Source organism: Dermacentor albipictus, chromosome 5 (genome assembly GCF_038994185.2).
Source record: "Dermacentor albipictus isolate Rhodes 1998 colony chromosome 5, USDA_Dalb.pri_finalv2, whole genome shotgun sequence".
Lineage (NCBI taxonomy): Eukaryota > Metazoa > Arthropoda > Arachnida > Ixodida > Ixodidae > Dermacentor > Dermacentor albipictus.
This window is the reverse complement of record NC_091825.1, coordinates 108,387,231-108,408,476: the sequence shown is the minus strand read 5'-3', so window position 1 is coordinate 108,408,476 and position 21,246 is coordinate 108,387,231. Positions and strand designations below refer to the sequence as shown.

The 21,246-nt window shown below is 44.4% G+C and overlaps 4 non-coding genes across 4 annotated transcripts; all 4 read right to left on the bottom strand.

The window, feature by feature from the left end:
* Positions 1–15,431: 15,431 nt before the first annotated feature.
* TRNAW-CCA (transfer RNA tryptophan (anticodon CCA)) lies at positions 15,432–15,503 on the bottom strand. The gene has a single exon. It is a non-coding gene; the product is annotated as a tRNA-Trp (tRNA).
* Positions 15,504–15,684: 181 nt separating this feature from the next.
* TRNAW-CCA (transfer RNA tryptophan (anticodon CCA)) lies at positions 15,685–15,756 on the bottom strand. The gene has a single exon. It is a non-coding gene; the product is annotated as a tRNA-Trp (tRNA).
* Positions 15,757–15,935: 179 nt separating this feature from the next.
* On the bottom strand, positions 15,936–16,007 carry TRNAW-CCA (transfer RNA tryptophan (anticodon CCA)). The gene has a single exon. It is a non-coding gene; the product is annotated as a tRNA-Trp (tRNA).
* Positions 16,008–21,052: 5,045 nt separating this feature from the next.
* On the bottom strand, positions 21,053–21,124 carry TRNAW-CCA (transfer RNA tryptophan (anticodon CCA)). Its single transcript has one exon. It is a non-coding gene; the product is annotated as a tRNA-Trp (tRNA).
* Between the last annotated feature and the right edge of the window lie 122 nt (positions 21,125–21,246).

Sequence of the window (21,246 nt, the reverse complement as noted above, 5' to 3'; positions counted from 1 at the left end):
GGAAAAATGGAAAAACGGTAAGCCTATAGCCCATGGAAATACTGTTTCGGCCAGGTCGAATAATTTCTCTCAAAAGCGCTAGTTCATCGCAGACATCACTCCGCACGTACGCCCTTACGCCGATTAACGCGTTAAATACACGAATAGGCTCAGAAATATTTTCTCGAAAAATGAAAAAACGGTAAGCCTATAGCCCATGGAAATACTGTTTCGGACAGGTCGAATAATTTATCACAAAAGCGCTAGTTCATCGCAGAAATCACTCCGCACGTACGCCCTTACGCCGATTAACGCGTTAAATACACAAATGAGCTCAGAAATATTTTCTCGGAAAAATGAAAAAACGGTAAGCCTATAGCCCATGGAAATATTGTTTCGGCCAGGTCGAATTATTTCTCTCTAAAGCGCTAGTTCATCGCAGACATCACTCCGCACGTACGCCCTTACGCCGATTAACGCGTTAAATACACGAATAAGCTCAGAAATATTTTCTCGGAAAAATGAAAAAACGGTAAGCCTATAGCCCATGGAAATATTGTTTCTGACAGGAAGAATAATTTCTCTCAAAAGCGCTAGTTCATCGCAGACATCACTCCGCACGTACGCCCTTACGCCGATTAACGCGTTAAATACACAAATGAGCTCAGAAATATTTTCTCGGAAAAATGAAAAAACGGTAAGCCTATAGCCCATGGAAATATTGTTTTGGCCAGGTCGAATTATTTCTCTCTAAAGCGCTAGTTCATCGCAGACATCACTCCGCACGTACGCCCTTACGCCGATTAACGCGTTAAATACACAAATGAGCACAGAAATATTTTCTCGGAAAAATGAAAAAAACGGTAAGCCTATAGCCCATGGAAATATTGTTTCGGCCAGGTCGAATAATTTCTCTGAAAAGCGCTAGTTCATCGCAGACATCACTCCGCACGTACGCCCTTACGCCGATTAACGCGTTAAATACACAAATGAGCTCAGAAATATTTTCTCGGAAAAATGAAACACGGTAAGGCCCATGGAAATATTGTTTCGGCCAGGTCGAATTATTTCTCTCAAAAGCGCTAGTTCATCGCAGACATCACTCCGCACGTACGCCCTTACGCCGATTAACGCGTTAAATACACGAATAGGCTCAGAAATATTTTCTCGAAAAAATGAAAAAACGGTAAGCCTATAGCCCATGGATATACTGTTTCGGACAGGTCGAATAATTTCTCACAAAAGCGCTAGTTCATCGCAGACATCACTCCGCACGTACGCCCTTACGCCGATTAACGCGTTAAATACACGAATAGGCTCAGAAATATTTTCTCGAAAAAATGAAAAAACGGTGAGCCTATAGCCCATGGAAATACTGTTTCGGCCAGGTCGAATAATTTCTCTCTAAAGCGCTAGTTCATCGCAGACATCACTCCGCACGTACGCCATTACGCCGATTAACGCGTTAAATACACAAATGAGCTCAGAAATATTTTCTCGGAAAAATGAAAAAACGGTAAGCCTATAGCCCATGGAAATATTGTTTCGGCCAGGTCGAATAATTTCTCTCAAAAGCGCTAGTTCATCGCAGACATCACTCCGCACGTACGCCCTTACGCCGATTAACGCGTTAAATACACAAAAGAGCTCAGAAATATTTTCTCGGAAAAATGAAAAAACGGTAAGCCTATAGCCCATGGAAATACTGTTTCGGACAGGTCGAATAATTTCTCACAAAAGCGCTAGTTCATCGCAGACATCACTCCGCACGTACGCCCTTACGCCGATTAACGCGTTAAATACACAAATGAGCTCAGAAATATTTTCTCGGAAAAATGGAAAAACGGTAAGCCTATAGCCCATGGAAATACGGTTTCGGCCAGGTCGAATAATTTCTCTCTAAAGCGCTAGTTCATCGCAGACATCACTCCGCACGTACGCCCTTACGCCGATTTACGCTTTAAATAGACAAATGAGCTCAGAAATATTTTCTCGGAAAAACGAAAAAGCGGTAAGCCTATATCCCATGGAAATATTGTTTCTGACAGGAAGAATAATTTCTCTCAAAAGCGCTAGTTCATCGCAGACATCACTCCGCACGTACGGCCTTACGCCGATTAACGCGTTAAATACACGAATAAGCGCAGAAATATTTTCTCGGAAAAATGAAAAAACGGTAAGCCTATAGCCCATGGAAATACTGTTTCGGCCAGGTCGAATAATTTCTCTCTAAAGCGCTAGTTCATCGCAGACATCACTCCGCACGTACGCCCTTACGTCAATTAACGCGTTAAAAACACGAATAAGCTCAGAATAATTTTCTCGGAAAAATGAAAAAACGTTAAGCCTATAGCCCATGGAAATACTGTTTCGGACAGGTCGAATAATTTCTCTCAAAAGCGCTAGTTCATCGCAGACATCACTCCGCACGTACGCCCTTACGCCGATTAACGCGTTAAATACACAAATGAGCTCAGAAATATTTTCTCGGAAAAATGAAACACGGTAAGGCCCATGGAAATATTATTTCGGACAGGTCGAATTATTTCTCTCAAAAGCGCTAGTTCATCGCAGACATCACTCCGCACGTACGCCCTTACGCCGATTAACGCGTTAAATACACGAATAGGCTCAGAAATATTTTCTCTAAAAAATGCAAAAACGGTAAGCCCATGGAAATACTGTTTCGGACAGGTCGAATAATTTCTCACAAAAGCGCTAGTTCATCGCAGACATCACTCCGCACGTACGCCCTTACGCCGATTAACGCGTTAAATACACGAATAGGCTCAGAAATATTTTCTCGAAAAAATGAAAAAACGGTGAGCCTATAGCCCATGGAAATACTGTTTCGGCCAGGTCGAATAATTTCTCTCTAAAGCGCTAGTTCATCGCAGACATCACTCCGCACGTACGCCCTTACGCCGATTAACGCGTTAAATACACAAATGAGCTCAGAAATATTTTCTCGGAAAAATGAAAAAACGGTAAGCCTATAGCCCATGGAAATATTGTTTCGGCCAGGTCGAATAATTTCTCTCAAAAGCGCTAGTTCATCGCAGACATCACTCCGCACGTACGCCCTTACGCCGATTAACGCGTTAAATACACAAATGAGCTCAGAAATATTTTCTCGGAAAAATGAAAAAACGGTAAGCCTATAGCCCATGGAAATACTGTTTCGGACAGGTCGAATAATTTCTCACAAAAGCGCTAGTTCATCGCAGACATCACTCCGCACGTACGCCCTTACGCCGATTAACGCGTTAAATACACAAATGAGCTCAGAAATATTTTCTCGGAAAAATGGAAAAACGGTAAGCCTATAGCCCATGGAAATATTGTTTCTGACGGGAAGAATAATTTCTCTCAAAAGCGCTAGTTCATCGCAGACATCACTGCGCACGTACGCCCTTACGCCGATTAACGCTTTAAATACACGAATAAGCTCAGGAATATTTTCTCGGAAAAATGAAAAAACGGTAAGCCTATAGCCCATGGAAATACTGTTTCGGCCAGGTCGAATAATTTCTCTCTAAAGCGCTAGTTCATCGCAGACATCACTCCGCACGTACGCCCTTACGCCGATTAACGCGTTAAATAGACAAATGAGCTCAGAAATATTTTCTCGGAAAAATGAAAAAAACGGTAAGCCTATAGCCCATGGAAATATTGTTTCTGACAGGAATAATAATTTCTCTCAAAAGCGCTAGTTCATCGCAGACATCACTCCGCACGTACGCCCTTACGCCGATTAACGCGTTAAATACACGAATAAGCTCAGTAATATTTTCTCGGAAAAATGAAAAAACGGTAAGCCTTTAGCCCATGGAAATATTGTTTCGGACAGGTCGAATTATTTCTCTCTAAAGCGCTAGTTCATCGCAGACATCACTCCGTACGTACGCCCTTACGCCGATTAACGCGTTAAATACACGAATAAGCTCAGAAATATTTTCTCGGAAAAATGAAAAAACGGTAAGCCTATAGCCCATGGAAATACTGTTTCGGCCAGGTCGAATAATTTCTCTCTAAAGCGCTAGTTCATCGCAGACATCACTCCGCACGTACGCCCTTACGCCGATTAACGCTTTAAATACCGAATAAGCTCAGGAATATTTTTTCGGAAAAATTAAAAAACGGTAAGCCTATAGCCCATGGAAATACTGTTTCGGCCAGGTCGAATAATTTCTCTCTAAAGCGCTAGTTCATCGCAGACATCACTCCGCACGTACGCCCTTACGCTGATTAACGCGTTAAATACACAAATGAGCTCAGAAATATTTTCTCGGAAAAATGAAACACGGTAAGGCCCATGGAAATATTGTTTCGGCCAGGTCGAATTATTTCTCTCAAAAGCGCTAGTTCATCGCAGACATCACTCCGCACGTACGCCCTTACGTCAATTAACGCGTTAAATACACGAATAAGCTCAGAATAATTTTCTCGGAAAAATGAAAAAACGGTAAGCCTATAGCCCATGGAAATACTGTTTCGGACAGGTCGAATAATTTCTCTCAAAAGCGCTAGTTCATCGCAGACATCACTCCGCACGTACGCCCTTACGCCGATTAACGCGTTAAATACACAAATGAGCTCAGAAATATTTTCTCGAAAAAATGAAAAAACGGTAAGCCTATAGCCCATGGAAATACTGTTTCGGACAGGTCGAATAATTTCTCACAAAAGCGCTAGTTCATCGCAGACATCACTCCGCACGTACGCCGTTACGCCGATTAACGCGTTAAATACACGAATAGGCTCAGAAATATTTTCTCGAAAAAATGAAAAAACGGTGAGCCTATAGCCCATGGAAATACTGTTTCGGCCAGGTCGAATAATTTCTCTCTAAAGCGCTAGTTCATCGCAGACATCACTCCGCACGTACGCCCTTACGCCGATTAACGCGTTAAATACACAAATGAGCTCAGAAATATTTTCTTGGAAAAATGAAAAAACGGTAAGCCTATAGCCCATGGAAATATTGTTTCGGCCAGGTCGAATAATTTCTCTCAAAAGCGCTAGTTCATCGCAGACATCACTCCGCACGTACACCCTTACGCCGATTAATGCGTTAAATACACAAAAGAGCTCAGAAATATTTTCTCGGAAAAATGAAAAAACGGTAAGCCTATAGCCCATGGAAATACTGTTTCGGACAGGTCGAATAATTTCTCACAAAAGCGCTAGTTCATCGCAGACATCACTCCGCACGTACGCCCTTACGCCGATTAACGCTTTAAATACACGAATAAGCTCAGGAATATTTTCTCGGAAAAATGAAAAAACGGTAAGCCTATAGCCCATGGAAATACTGTTTCGGCCAGGTCGAATAATTTCTCTCTAAAGCGCTAGTTCATCGCAGACATCACTCCGCACGTACGCCCTTACGCCGATTAACGCGTTAAATAGACAAATGAGCTCAGAAATATTTTCTCGGAAAAATGAAGAAACGGTAAGCCTATAGCCCATGGATATATTGTTTCTGACAGGAAGAATAATTTCTCTCAAAAGCGCTAGTTCATCGCAGACATCACTCCGCACGTACGCCCTTACGCCGATTAACGCGTTAAATACACGAATAAGCTCAGAAATGTTTTCTCGGAAAAATGAAAAAACGGTAAGCCTATAGCCCATGGAAATACTGTTTCGGCCAGGTCGAATAATTTCTCTCTAAAGCGCTAGTTAATCGCAGACATCACTCCGCACGTACGCCCTTATGCCGATTAACGCTTTAAATACACGAATAAGCTCAGGAATATTTTCTCGAAAAAATGAAAAAACGGTAAGCCTATAGCCCATGGAAATACTGTTTCGTCCAGGTCGAATAATTTCTCTCTAAAGCGCTAGTTCATCGCAGATATCACTCCGCACGTACGCCCTTACGCCGATTAACGCTTTAAATACACAAGTGAGCTCGGAAATATTTTCTCGGAAAAATGAAAAAACGGTATAGTCCATGGAAATACTGTTTCGGCCAGGTCGAATTATTTCTCTCTAAAGCGCTAGTTCATCGCAGACATCACTCCGCACGTACGCCCTTACGTCAATTAACGCGTTAAATACACGAATAAGCTCAGAATAATTTTCTCGGAAAAATGAAAAAACGGTAAGCCTATAGCCCATGGAAATACTGTTTCGGCCAGGTCGAATAATTTCTCTCTAAAGCGCTAGTTCATCGCAGACATCACTCCGCACGTACGCCCTTACGCCGATTAACGCTTTAATACACAAGTGAGCTCGGAAATATTTTCTCGGAAAAATGAAAAAACGGTATAGCCCATGGAAATACTGTTTCGGCCAGGTCGAATTATTTCTCTCTAAAGCGCTAGTTCATCGCAGACATCACTCCGCACGTACGCCCTTACGTCAATTAACGCGTTAAATACACGAATAAGCTCAGAATAATTTTCTCGAAAAAATGAAAAAAACGGTAAGCCTATAGCCCATGGAAATACTGTTTCGGACAGGTCGAATAATTTCTCACAAAAGCGCTAGTTCATCGCAGACATCACTCCGCACGTACGCCCTTACGCCGATTAACGCGTTAAATACACGAATAGGCTCAGAAATACTTTCTCGAAAAAATGAAAAAACGGTGAGCCTATAGCCCATGGAAATACTGTTTCGGCCAGGTCGAATAATTTCTCTCTAAAGCGCTAGTTCATCGCAGACATCACTCCGCACGTACGCCCTTACGCCGATTAACGCGTTAAATACACAAATGAGCTCAGGAATATTTTCTCGGAAAAATGAAAAAACGGTAAGCCTATAGCCTATGGAAATACTGTTTCGGCCAGGTCGAATAATTTCTCTCTAAAGCGCTAGTTCATCGCAGACATCACTCCGCACGTACGCCCTTACGCTGATTAACGCGTTAAATACACAAATGAGCTCAGAAATATTTTCTCGGAAAAATGAAACACGGTAAGGCCCATGGAAATATTGTTTCGGCCAGGTCGAATTATTTCTCTCAAAAGCGCTAGTTCATCGCAGACATCACTCCGCACGTACGCCCTTACGTCAATTAACGCGTTAAATACACGAATAAGCTCAGAATAATTTTCTCGGAAAAATGAAAAAACGGTAAGCCTATAGCCCATGGAAATACTGTTTCGGACAGGTCGAATAATTTCTCTCAAAAGCGCTAGTTCATCGTAGACATCACTCCGCACGTACGCCCTTACGCCGATTAACGCGTTAAATACACAAATGAGCTCAGAAATATTTTCTCGGAAAAATGAAACACGGTAAGGCCCATGGAAATATTGTTTCGGCCAGGTCGAATTATTTCTCTCAAAAGCGCTAGTTCATCGCAGACATCACTCCGCACGTACGCCCTTACGCCGATTAACGCGTTAAATACACGAATAGGCTCAGAAATATTTTCTCGAAAAAATGAAAAAACGGTAAGCCTATAGCCCATGGAAATACTGTTTCGGACAGGTCGAATAATTTCTCACAAAAGCGCTAGTTCATCGCAGACATCACTCCGCACGTACGCCCTTACGCCGATTAACGCGTTAAATACACGAATAGGCTCAGAAATATTTTCTCGAAAAAATGAAAAAACGGTGAGCCTATAGCCCATGGAAATACTGTTTCGGCCAGGTCGAATAATTTCTCTCTAAAGCGCTAGTTCATCGCAGACATCACTCCGCACGTACGCCCTTACGCCGATTAACGCGTTAAATACACAAATGAGCTCAGAAATATTTTCTCGGAAAAATGAAAAAACGGTAAGCCTATAGCCCATGGAAATATTGTTTCGGCCAGGTCGAATAATTTCTCTCAAAAGCGCTAGTTCATCGCAGACATCACTCCGCACGTACGCCCTTACGCCGATTAACGCGTTAAACACACAAAAGAGCTCAGAAATATTTTCTCGGAAAAATGAAAAAACGGTAAGCCTATAGCCCATGGAAATACTGTTTCGGACAGGTCGAATAATTTCTCACAAAAGCGCTAGTTCATCGCAGACATCACTCCGCACGTACGCCCTTACGCCGATTAACGCGTTAAATACACAAATGAGCTCAGAAATATTTTCTCGGAAAAATGGAAAAACGGTAAGCCTATAGCCCATGGAAATATTGTTTCTGACGGGAAGAATAATTTCTCTCAAAAGCGCTAGTTCATCGCAGACATCACTCCGCACGTACGCCCTTACGCCGATTAACGCTTTAAATACACGAATAAGCTCAGGAATATTTTCTCGGAAAAATGAAAAAACGGTAAGCCTATAGCCCATGGAAATACTGTTTCGGCCAGGTCGAATAATTTCTCTCTAAAGCGCTAGTTCATCGCAGACATCACTCCGCACGTACGCCCTTACGCCGATTAACGCGTTAAATAGACAAATGAGCTCAGAAATATTTTCTCGGAAAAATGAAGAAACGGTAAGCCTATAGCCCATGGAAATATTGTTTCTGACAGGAAGAATAATTTCTCTCAAAAGCGCTAGTTCATCGCAGACATCACTCCGCACGTACGCCCTTACGCCGATTAACGCGTTAAATACACGAATAGGCTCAGAAATATTTTCTCGGAAAAATGAAAAAACGGTAAGCCTATAGCCCATGGAAATACTGTTTCGGCCAGGTCGAATAATTTCTCTCTAAAGCGCTAGTTAATCGCAGACATCACTCCGCACGTACGCCCTTACGCCGATTAACGCTTTAAATACACGAATAAGCTCAGGAATATTTTCTCGAAAAAATGAAAAAACGGTAAGCCTATAGCCCATGGAAATACTGTTTCGGCCAGGTCGAATAATTTCTCTCTAAAGCGCTAGTTCATCGCAGACATCACTCCGCACGTACGCCCTTACGCCGATTAACGCTTTAAATACACAAGTGAGCTCGGAAATATTTTCTCGGAAAAATGAAAAAACGGTATAGCCCATGGAAATACTGTTTCGGCCAGGTCGAATTATTTCTCTCTAAAGCGCTAGTTCATCGCAGACATCACTCCGCACGTACGCCCTTACGTCAATTAACGCGTTAAATACACGAATAAGCTCAGAATAATTTTCTCGGAAAAATGAAAAAACGGTAAGCCTCTAGCCCATGGAAATACTGTTTCGGCCAGGTCGAATAATTTCTCTCTAAAGCGCTAGTTCATCGCAGACATCACTCCGCACGTACGCCCTTACGCCGATTAACGCTTTAAATACACAAGTGAGCTCGGAAATATTTTCTCGGAAAAATGAAAAAACGGTATAGCCCATGGAAATACTGTTTCGGCCAGGTCGAATTATTTCTCTCTAAAGCGCTAGTTCATCGCAGACATCACTCCGCACGTACGCCCTTACGTCAATTAACGCGTTAAATACACGAATAAGCTCAGAATAATTTTCTCGAAAAAATGAAAAAACGGTAAGCCTATAGCCCATGGAAATACTGTTTCGGCCAGGTCGAATAATTTCTCTCTAAAGCGCTAGTTCATCGCAGACATCACTCCGCACGTACGCCCTTACGCCGATTAACGCGTTAAATACACGAATAGGCTCAGAAATATTTTCTCTGAAAAAACGGTAAGCCTATAGCCCATGGAAATACTGTTTCGGCCGGGTCGAATTATTTCTCTCTAAAGCGCTAGTTCATCGCAGACATCACTCCGCACGTATGCCCTTACGCCGATTAACGCGTTAAATACACGAATAAGCTCAGAAATATTTTCTCGAAAAAATGAAAAAACGGTATAGCCCATGGAAATACTGTTTCGGCCAGGTCGAATTATTTCCCTCTAAAGCGCTAGTTCATCGCAGACATCACTCCGCACGTACGCCCTTACGTCATTTAACGCGTTAAATACACGAATAAGCTCAGAATAATTTTCTCGGAAAAATGAAAAAACGGCATAGCCCATGGAAATACTGTTTCGGCCAGGTCGAATTATTTCTCTCAAAAGCGCTATAGTTCATCGCAGACATCACTCCGCACGTACGCCCTTACGTCAATTAACGCGTTAAATACACGAATAAGCTCAGAATAATTTTCTCGGAAAAATGAAAAAAAACGGTAAGCATATAGCCCAGGGAAATATTGTTTCGGCCAGGTCGAATAATTTCTCTCAAAAGCGCTAGTTCATCGCAGACATCTCTCACCACGCACGCCCTTACGCCAATCAATGTGTTAAATACACGAATAAGCTCAGAATAATTTTCTCGGAAAAATGAAAAAACGGTAAGCCTATAGCCCATGGAAATACTGTTTCGGACAGGTCGAATTATTTCTCTCTAAAGCGCTAGTTCATCGCAGACATCACTCCGCACGTACGCCCTTACGTCAATTAACGCGTTAAATACACGAATAAGCTCAGAATAATTTTCTCGGAAAAATGAAAAAACGGTAAGCCTATAGCCCATGGAAATACTGTTTCGGCCAGGTCGAATAATTTCTCTCTAAAGCGCTAGTTCATCGCAGACATCACTCCGCACGTACGCCCTTACGCCGATTAACGCTTTAAATACACGAATAAGCTCAGGAATATTTTCTCGAAAAAATGAAAAAACGGTAAGCCTATAGCCCATGGAAATACTGTTTCGGCCAGGTCGAATAATTTCTCTCTAAAGCGCTAGTTCATCGCAGACATCACTCCGCACGTACGCCCTTACGCCGATTAACGCTTTAAATACACAAGTGAGCTCAGAAATATTTTCTCGGAAAAATGAAAAAACGGTATAGCCCATGGAAATACTGTTTCGGCCAGGTCGAATTATTTCTCTCAAAAGCGCTAGTTCATCGCAGACATCACTCCGCACGTACGCCTTTACGCCGATTAACGCGTTAAATACACGAATAGGCTCAGAAATATTTTCTCGAAAAAATGAAAAAACGGTAAGCCTATATAGCCCATGGAAATATTGTTTCGGACAGGTCGAATAATTTCTCTCAAAAGCGCTAATTCATCGCAGACATCACCCCGCACGTACACCCTTACGCCGATTAACGCGTTAAATACACGAATAGGCTCAGAAATATTTTCTCGAAAAAATGAAAAAACGGTAAGCCTATAGCCCATGGAAATACTGTTTCGGCCAGGTCGAATAATTTCTCTCTAAAGCGCTAGTTCATCGCAGACATCACTCCGCACGTACGCCCTTACGCCGATTAACGCGTTAAATACGCAAATGAGCTCAGAAATATTTTCTCGAAAAAATGAAAAAAACGGTAAGCCTATAGCCCATGGAAATACTTTTTCGGCCAGGTCGAATAATTTCTCTCAAAAGCGCTAGTTCATCGCAGACATCACTCCGCACGTACGCCCTTACGCCGATTAACGCGTTAAATACACAAATGAGCTCAGAAATATTTTCTCGAAAAAATGAAAAATCGGTAAGCCTATAGCCCATGGAAATACTGTTTCGGCCAGGTCGAATTATTTCTATCTAAAGCGCTAGTTCATCGCAGACATCACTCCGCACGTACGCCCTTACGTCAATTAACGCGTTAAATACACGAATAAGCTCAGAATAATTTTCTCGGAAAAATGAAAAAAAGGGTAAGCATATAGCCCAGGGAAATATTGTTTCGGCCAGGTCGAATAATTTCTCTCAAAAGCGCTAGTTCATCGCAGACATCTCTCACCACGCATGCCCTTACGCCAATCAATGTGTTAAATACACGAATAAGCTCAGAATAATTTTCTCGGAAAAATGAAAAAAAACGGTAAGCATATAGCCCAGGGAAATATTGTTTCGGCCCGGTGGAATAATTTCTCTCAAAAGCGCTAGTTCATCGCAGACATCACTCCCCACGCACGCCCTGACGCCAATTAACGCGTTAAACAAACGAATAAGCTCACAAATTTTTCTCGGAAAAATGAAAAAACGGTAAGCCTGGAAATATTGTTTCGGCCAGGTCGCATTATTTCTGTCTAAAGCACTAGTTCATCCCAGACATCACTCTCCACGCACGCCCTTACGCCAATCAGCGTGTTAAATACACGAATAAGCTCAGAATAATTTTCTCGGAAAAATGAAAAAACGGTAAGCCCATGTAAATATTGTTTCGGCCCGGTGGAATAATTTCTCTCAAAAGCGCTAGTTCATCGCAGACATCACTCCCCACGCACGCCCTGACGCCAATTAACGCGTTAAACAAACGAATAAGCTCACAAATTTTTCTCGGAAAAATGAAAAAACGGTAAGCCTGGAAATATTGTTTCGGCCAGGTTGCATTATTTCTGTCTAAAGCACTAGTTCATCCCAGACATCACTCTCCACGCACGCCCTTACGCCAATTAACGCGTTATATAAACGAATAAGCCCAGAATAAGTTTCTCTGAAAAATGAAAAACGGTAAGCCTATAGACCATGGAAATACTGTTTCGGCCAGGTCAAATGGTTTCTCTCTAAAGCGCTAGTTCATCCCAGACATCACTCCCCACGCACGCCATTAAGCCGATTAGGGCATGAAATACTCGAATAAGCTCAGAATAATTTTCTCGGAAAAATGGAAAAAAACGGTAAAGGAACTGTGAAGGAATGGATGCACCATTTCAGGAAAATGAATTCGAGTAGGCCGTGAGTCGGGATCATAGTAATATTCTGCCATTCGAAAGCGCCAAATATTTGAAGCAGATTAACATTAATATATAAAATGGAACTCTATCATAGTTTTTATTGGATAGATACCGTATTCTACTGGGGTCAAGTGGAAATTGTGTCTTTGTCGTCATTTGCAATACGTACCACAATATGCAACCTATACCCATACCCAACCCATACAAACAATGAAAAAAAAACATGAACTATCGTTTGTGGTTGTTTGAGCATTGGGCTGTGAAATTCCCATTGAACTGATTGGCCCTTTGCCTGTAAAATATTTTGACTGGTAAACTTCCAGTGTGTAATTAAAAATAAAAACTTTTTACCCTTGACACAACATGCATTTCCTTTACCCTCTTTGACAAGTCTCTTCCAGGGCCTCCACTGTACAAGACTCTGGACACGAGCTCCGGCAGAACGTCACACACCTCCCTGTACAATTTCTCTTTTTTTTCACTGTAGAGGAATATTTATTTGAAAACTCGTGGTGAGAAATATCACATGTGCGAAATCTCCAATGTAACAAAAATGTCTTTCGAGATGTTTTCGGTTGTAACAACAGTTCAGCATTGTGCACGAGGCTTATTTTGCAGATGGTGCGTAAAAAGGATCGTTGACGTCAGAAAGGAACAAAAACGTGTTAACAACCCGCCGCCAAGAAAGATGTCCATGCCCAATCCACGATTGTCCACTCTTCTAAATAAATTAGTCCGGCTGCACCTGTCCCATTGAGCGGCCCACGCAAAATTGCGAAAATTTGATCTAACTTCTGTACGTTGAGTCTTTGACAATGTAACACTTGGATCACATACCACAGCCTACTAATAAAGAACAGGTTGCACGGGGTAGCTCTAACAAAAATCGATGTCTTTTATTTTCACAGTTCCACCTTATCACGCAAATGTTGCATCGGCGCTCTCCAATATGTCTCGTGATCACGATAGCATTCTAGAGGTACACCGAAGTACTTCGTTGGGGTCTTCGCCCAGGATACGTTTGCAAAATGGTCAGGCGTCGGTTGTCGTGCTCCGTGGGAAAGTTCACTCTGCTGCCCGAGACTTTCCAGAAATCTGCAACACATCCAACAGCCTAAGTTATACCTTCCTGAATAATTAAAAAATAACGTCACATCATCTGCATATGCCAGCAGCTTAATTTTCGCCGCTGCAACCGATAGTCAGAAATTCTCTTTTTTTTCATGATGTTTAAGCACATCGTCTCGATGTAAATGAAAAATAAAAGAGGGCTGAAGGGGCGCAGCCTTTCTGTGCCAAACGCTGCACGCTGATCGGTTCTCCCGTGCTCTGGTTAACGATCAATCTCGTTGTGTAGCTCCGATAAGCCTGGGTCACATACCGAATCACAAAACAAACATTAACATGGTCCAGAATGCAAAGCAAGATTTCATGCGCGACACAGTCGAACGCTTTCTAAAAGTCAAGTGCAAGATGGCCACGTGGCTATCTGTAACATCACAGCACTCCAGCACACATCTCGCTGTATGAATATTAGACATAATTGATCGTCCCTTTATCTCACACGTTTGACGAGGACTAAACATTTTCTGGATTACCGACTGTAATCTTCGCGCTAACACCTTAATATAAATTTTATAACCCACATTGGTGAGTGCAATTGGCGGGTACGCTGTATCTTGTCTAAACTTCACTGCTTCGTCAGCTTTGGCAATTAGGTCAGTATGCGAGTTAGCATAATACGGAGGCAATTCATATACTTCGTAAGCTTCATTAAACACAACCGTGAACACTGGCGCGACTCAGCGCTTAGACGCTTTGTAAAACGCCGCGCTGATCCCGACTGATCCTGGCGATTCTCCAGGGTTTAAATTCTCTGTCACCATTTCTACCTGTGATTCGGTTATTGGCAGCTCTAACCTATCTATCTGCTCATCGTTCAGTCGCGGAAATGGCCCATGGAACCTATCCTTAAACGTGTTCGTATGCACATCATGCAATGCGAACAACACCTGATAGTACTCGAAAAATTCACGCTTACTATGTTCGTTGTCATCCGACAAGACACCTCCCCATTGTATGCTGTCAGTAGGATTTCGCCGAACATGGGCTTTTTCAATTCCAAGCGCTCTTTTCGAAGGCGCCTCCCCTGCAGCTACATGTTCCGCTCTCGCCCGCACCAGCACCCCAAGATAACGCTCTTCTTCGATCAGTTAAATTTTTTTTTGTTTTCCTAATGTAAGTAATCCATTTGCCAGGCGCTTCGCATTCTTTTTCAAGCAGTTTTGCAAGCACAGCCCTTAGAGCGCGCTCATTTAGCTTCTCCTCGTACGCAACGGAACAAAACCGCTCTATTGCTTTTATATTAAGTTGTTCCTTCAAAGTTCCCACTGTCGCCATATTTTCAGTTCTCTACTCGGCCCTATTTTGCCGATTTCCTCCATTGCTGCATGATTGAAACCATTGTCTTTAGTGAGCTTGTCATTTATTTTCCCCAGGTCCCAACTAAACGCAATGCCACGTTTTTGTGATCCCGTCCCATACTCTACTAAACAGCGGTCCTAGAAAGACACCGGCTCTACCTGGCAACTGTTGCATTTTGCAGTCACGTCCAACGTTATATATACGGTCCAGGTGAGCGTGGCTAGCACGCTGAAAGTGTGTGTACGTCGCATCCCACGCACCTTCCACACACTTCGCCACATCCTCTTGAGTCAGACGCGCTACCGTTGTGCCACCGAGTCCCGACAAAAGTGCTATATCCGCGCCTTTGTCCAAGCTGGATGCAGCATATGGTTATGCAAAAGAACGATCGGGGCGCGTTCTCAATGGAGTGCAGATGACGCCCTATGCCTATCGCAATAATGTAGCCGAGTGACAACCAGATGAGGTTATAATGCGTTATCGGAAGGAAAAAAAGTTATTGACCCGGACGTGATTTGAACACGCAACCTTCTGATCTGGAGTCAGACGCGCTACCGTTGCGCCACCGAGTCACGACGAAACTGTTATATCCGCACCTCTGTTCAAGCTGCCTGCAGTATACGGTTATGCAAGAAGAACGATCGGAGCGCATTCTCAATGGAGTGCAGATGACGCCCTATGCCTATCGTAATAATGTAGCCGAGTGACAACCAGATGAGGTTATAATACGTTATCGGAAGGAAAAAAAGTTATTGACCCGGACGTGATTTGAACACGCAACCTTCTGATCTGGAGTCAGACGCGCTACCGTTGCGCCACCGAGTCACGACGAAACTTATATCCGCACCTCTGTTCAAGCTGCCTGCAGTGTACGGTTATGCAAGAAGAACGATCGGAGCGCATTCTCAATGGAGTGCAGATGACGCCCTATGCCTATCGCAATAATGTAGCCTAGTGACAACCAGATGAGGTTATAATGCGTTATCGGAAGAAAAAAAAGTTATTGACCCGGACGTGATTTGAACACGCAACCTTCTGATCTGGAGTCAGACGCGCTACCGTTGCGCCACCGAGTCTTTTTTTTTCTTTATTGCCGTTTTGGACGCATAACACAAAGTAACGTGATAAAACACTTCAGCCACACTTGGACTGACGCGAGTGGAGCTAAAAACTTTTGTGACAAATCATCAAACAGTGATATCCATTCTGGTGGATCAGTCTGAGCCCTGAAACATTCGCGAAGATAAACAACACTTTCGATGAAGTTTTCACGTGTGGATCTTGTATTTATGTCTACATGTCGCACCTGCATTCGCGTTTTCCACAAACTGTGGAGGCCAAGAAGCATAATTAATTCGTAGGGCACTTCTTCACTTTCAACTGATAAGTACCGGTTGCCGTAAGGACTTAAAGGTAGTTCCTTTTTAATCGTCCTCTGAAGGACATCCCAATAAAAAATTGGATCCCAACATTCTAGGAAAACATGTTCCACTGTCTCGGGCTTCCTGCATAACAAGCAGTTTGTTGTCCATGGCACGAAAAGACCCTTATCATGCAGCCAGGTTTTAACAGGCAGCGTACCGGAATACAGTTTAAAAAAAAAAGTTTTGACCACAGGTCTAACGGGCATGTTCTTAACTCTTTTTAAAATATCTTGCCCTGGGCCTCCAAAGTGAGGTGTCCGATAAATGGGTACCGGCAACATCACGTCAACCAACGCTTTGTACAGCTTTTTCTTATTGACATTACATAAGTATTCAGGGCTGAAACGTACTTCCAACATCTTGCACGAAAGAACAACCTCGCGCAAGTATCCTGTCACAGCACCACACATGTTATCACAGGAGACTATCCTTCCAGGGAGCAGTCTGTGTAGGCGCACTTGCATAACAGATCTTAGAAAGGGATCACTTTGATCACGCAAAAACATAAATCGCGAGACCACTTGACGCAAAAAAAAGATGCGCCAGGCCAAGGCCTCCGCTTTTAACGGAAACAAACAGTTTAGTTCGGCTGGTTCTTTCCCAGTTAGACGCCCAAATAAAAACAGCAAAAACACGATGCATTTTTTGAATAGCTGTTCGGGTCGCACACAGCACATTCATGACATACCAGAGCTTCGAAATTAAAAAGACATTACAGATAGAGGCACGGGAAAACATTGATAGCTGTCTTCCTTGCCACGCGACCGCTTTCTCTTTTATTCTCGAAGTTTCTTCTTTCCAGTACGAGCTGGGATCCCGATAACAATCCAGAGGTACTCCTAGATACCGCGTTGGCAAGGTGGACCATCGAAGCCGAGAAAAACAAGCCGGTGCTACGTCCCATTCGCCATGCCAAAAACCGGAGCTTTTTCCCCAATTGATCTGACTTCCAGTCTGAGCGCAGAATTTTTCAATCACAATTGTCGCTTCACAGATGCTCTGTCTATCAGCGCAAAACACCGCTATATCGTCAGCATACGCGAGTACTTTCACGTGCGATGACTGCAGTCTGTAACCTGAAATTCGGTCAGAGTTGATAATTGCCAGGCATAGTGGCTCTAAATACACTGCGAAAAGCAAGCGGGAAAGCGGGCATCCCTGTCTTACTGAAGAACGTACAGCAAGTTTGTCAGTGAGATCGCCATTAACTATAATGCGGGTCGTACCGTTCTTGTAGGCCATTTTTACGCCCTCTACTATAATGTCCCCTAGTTTGGAGTGTTCCAGGATGGAAAAAAGGATTTCATGGGAGACGCGGTCAAAGGCTTTCGCCAAATCGAGCTGCATCATTGCTATCTGACCGCCAACTGCATCGACACACTCTAATACGTTGCGTGCGACATGTATATTTGTAGCGATGCTACGGCCTTTAATTCCACACGTCTGGTGAGACCCTACCAATTTCGTGATCACAGACTGCAGTCTTTTTGCTAGAACCTTCATAAATACTTTGTAGTCGACGTTGGTGAGACTAATCGGTCGATATGACCCCACCAACAGTCGTTCTTCCGGATCATCAGTCTTGGGAATTAGAACGATGTGGGACGTATTGAAAGACAATGGAACCCGTTTGCGCTCATAAGCCTCAGTTATCACATGGAGCATGCACTGTGCAACAGGAAGCCGAAAGGTTTTATAAAAGGCCGCGCTTAGCCCATCTGGCCCAGGAGCTTTCCCAGATGTTAGGTCGTCTATTGCTTTTTCTATCTCCTGTAAAGTTATAGGCAGTTCAAGACGTTCCTTAATTTCATCATCTAGTCTTGGCACCAGCCTCAAGAAGTCTACATGGAAGCCTTCTATGGTCTCGAGCTTATTGCTAAGAAGTTCTGTGAAATGTTCGGCTATAACACACTGAATGTCTCTCGCATCTTCCGAAGTCCGGCCGTCAAATCGGATGCTCCTAATTTCTTTCTGGCAAGCGTATCTTTTCTCGTCTGATAGCGCTCGTTTTGTCGGCGTTTCGCCAGCCCACAATTTTTCAGACCTTGCGCGTATGACGGCGGCCCTATACCTGTCGGCGTCGATTCTTTCGAGCTGGCATTTCACTTCCCGTATTTCTTTCGTGAAAGTTCCCGGCGCGCTATTTTCCATGCTCAGCATCCATTCAAGTTGCCCGTTCATTTCTTTTTCTTTTTCTTTTTCTTTATAGCGAGCCACGCTGCTCTTTTCTATTGCTTTCATTTTTACCCACTCTTTGAACCCTTCCCATTCAGTTGCAAAACTAGCTGGCTGCGCGTCTAGCAGTTTGTCTAGCTTGGTCTTTACTTGCATAATGAACCCTTCATCCTCCAAAAGCCTTGTGTTCAATTTCCATAAGTGCCAGTTAAAGCGCGATTTCCTGCCCTTCATTCCTAAAGTCATGCTCACGAGGCAATGATCACTGAAAGGCACAGGTTTAACGTCATAACTTGAGCATAGCGGCATAAGATCGACAGATACATACATTCTGTCTAGTCTCGCATGGCTCTCCCGCTGAAAGTGCGTGTATTCTGGGTGGGTCCCAGTGGAAAACACATTGCCAACATCCTCGAGACCATACTCATGCACAAAAGTATTCAAAACTTCAGAGCTCTTGTCTCTCAGTGGCCTAAAATTCACTCTGTCAGCTGCGGCGCACACACAGTTGAAGTCTCCCAGTACAAGCAAAAACTTGTCGCCATTCAACCATGGCTCAAGGGATTCAAAGAAAATTTTACGCTCGCTTTCTACATTAGGAGCATATACACAAACAATTCGCCAACAAAAATTCGAAAATGTGAAATCAGCAATCAAAAGGCGACCACTTGGGCATGCAAATACAGCCTCTACGTTCACTCTTAACGTCTTACGTATGAATACAAGGCACCCACCCGACGTCCCAACAGAATGACAAACGCAAACATGAAAGTTTGCTTGAAAGGAAGACACCATGCGGTCAGTGTGCTCTTGGCTCTCTATTTTCGACTCTTGTAAAGCAATTATGTCAATATCGTTATCCAGAAGAAGGCGATTAAGCTGGTATTGTCGCCTTCTTGCTCCCAGACCTCTGACGTTCAAGGTCGCAACTCGAAGTGGAGCAATAAGATTAAAAGCCATGTCTTAGAAGAAGAAACGCCTCTATCCGCATGGTGCCTACCTTCATGGTTGACGTAGCCTTCCTCACGACTGCCAGGACCTCTTGACACCGGTCAACCAACACAACCGGCGCTGACACCGACCAGGACACTGTGTTACTACGGAGGCGGTTTCCCCGCCTTCCGCGTGTCGGCCGGAATGTTCGGCCGCGGTTTTAAAGACGAGCGTCTCAGTCCCCCTGCCTTCGGCGGAGGCTCATCGCCGCTACCGCCAGGCTGCAGCTTGACGTCTCCGCTTTCTTCATGTGGACGTTTTCCAGCAATGGTGCTCGCCGCTTCCTGGTTCGTCTCCATGGTATCAATGCCGGGGGTCTCCACGCTGCTTTCTTTAGCGTCCGCGACTTTCGCCGCCTCCTTTGCCTTGTCATCGTCGTCCTGTTCAGGCTTATGCTGCGCCTGTACACTACCATCTGTTGCGCCGGAGGGCCCCGCCTTCTGCTTCACCAGAGTCGTGAATGATGGCCGAGTCTGGCGCTGTGGTTGTCCACCCACACGGGCTGCTTCCTCAGCATCCGCCTCGTCCATCAGCATCTCGGACGAGTCCTCGCTGGTTCCCGGGCCTGTAATGCTCGCGTAAGTGCGAGTACACTGGTCGTCTTCGTGCCCGAAGCGTCGGCAGATTCCGCAACGCGGGACTCGACATTCCTTGCGGATGTGGCCCGTACCGCGACACCGAAGGCACGGCGGGGGTCTGCCTGGTACCACGACAAGCGCCAACTCACCGCCAACGCTCAGCTGGTGTGGCAAGTCATCCAACTTCACGCCCGCTTTCAACTTGAGGGTGACAAGCCGGGTGGTTGATCCCTTCTCTGTCATACCTTGCACACGCCAGCGCTCCCGGCCTACTTCGGTAACTTTCCCATAGGGCGCAAAGGCGACACGCACGTCCTCATCAGGCACATTGTGTACAAGCCAGTGGAGCTTCAGTCGAACGTCCTGGTTCGCCGGGTCAATCACCAGGCAGCGCCGGTTTTTTACACGCAGCTCCCCGATGCTCGAGATCCTCTTCACCGCGTCCGCGTCCTTGAAAGTGATAGCCCAGACATGGCTCATGCGATACGCCCCCAGGGCGATAACATCCGGAAGAAGCGAATGCGGTGCCAATGCGTCACGGAAATCTTCAATCCGGTACGGTCGCGCCGTAATATCAGCGTGCAAAAAAACTGTATTTAAAACATAACGACCTGTTGGCAGACCTGGCAGAACAACTTGGTAGGTGCCCTCCTGTTCCATCGTCCTGTTTCCGCGGCTAGAAAAGGCCGCTGAAGCCGCTCCAACGGAGCCCGTCATCATGCGTCCGTCACGCTCGGTGGCCGGATGCAGAATCTGCGCCACCGAGTCACGACGAAACTGTTATATCCGCACCTCTGTTCAAGCTGCCTGCAATATACGGTTATGCAAGAAGAATGATCGGAGCGCATTCTCAGTGGAGTGCAGATGACACGCCCAATGCCTATCGCATTAATGTAGCCGACTGAAAACCAGATGAGGTTATAATGCGTTATCGGAAGGAAAAAAAGTTATTGACCCGGACGTGATTTGAACACGCAACCTTCTGATCTGGAGTCAGACGCGCTACCGTTGCGCCACCGAGTCACGACGGAACTGTTATATCCGCACCTCTGTTCAAGCTGCCTGCAGTATACGGTTATGCAAGAATGATCGGAGCGCATTCTCAGTGGAGTGCAGATGACACGCCCAATGCCTATCGCATTAAA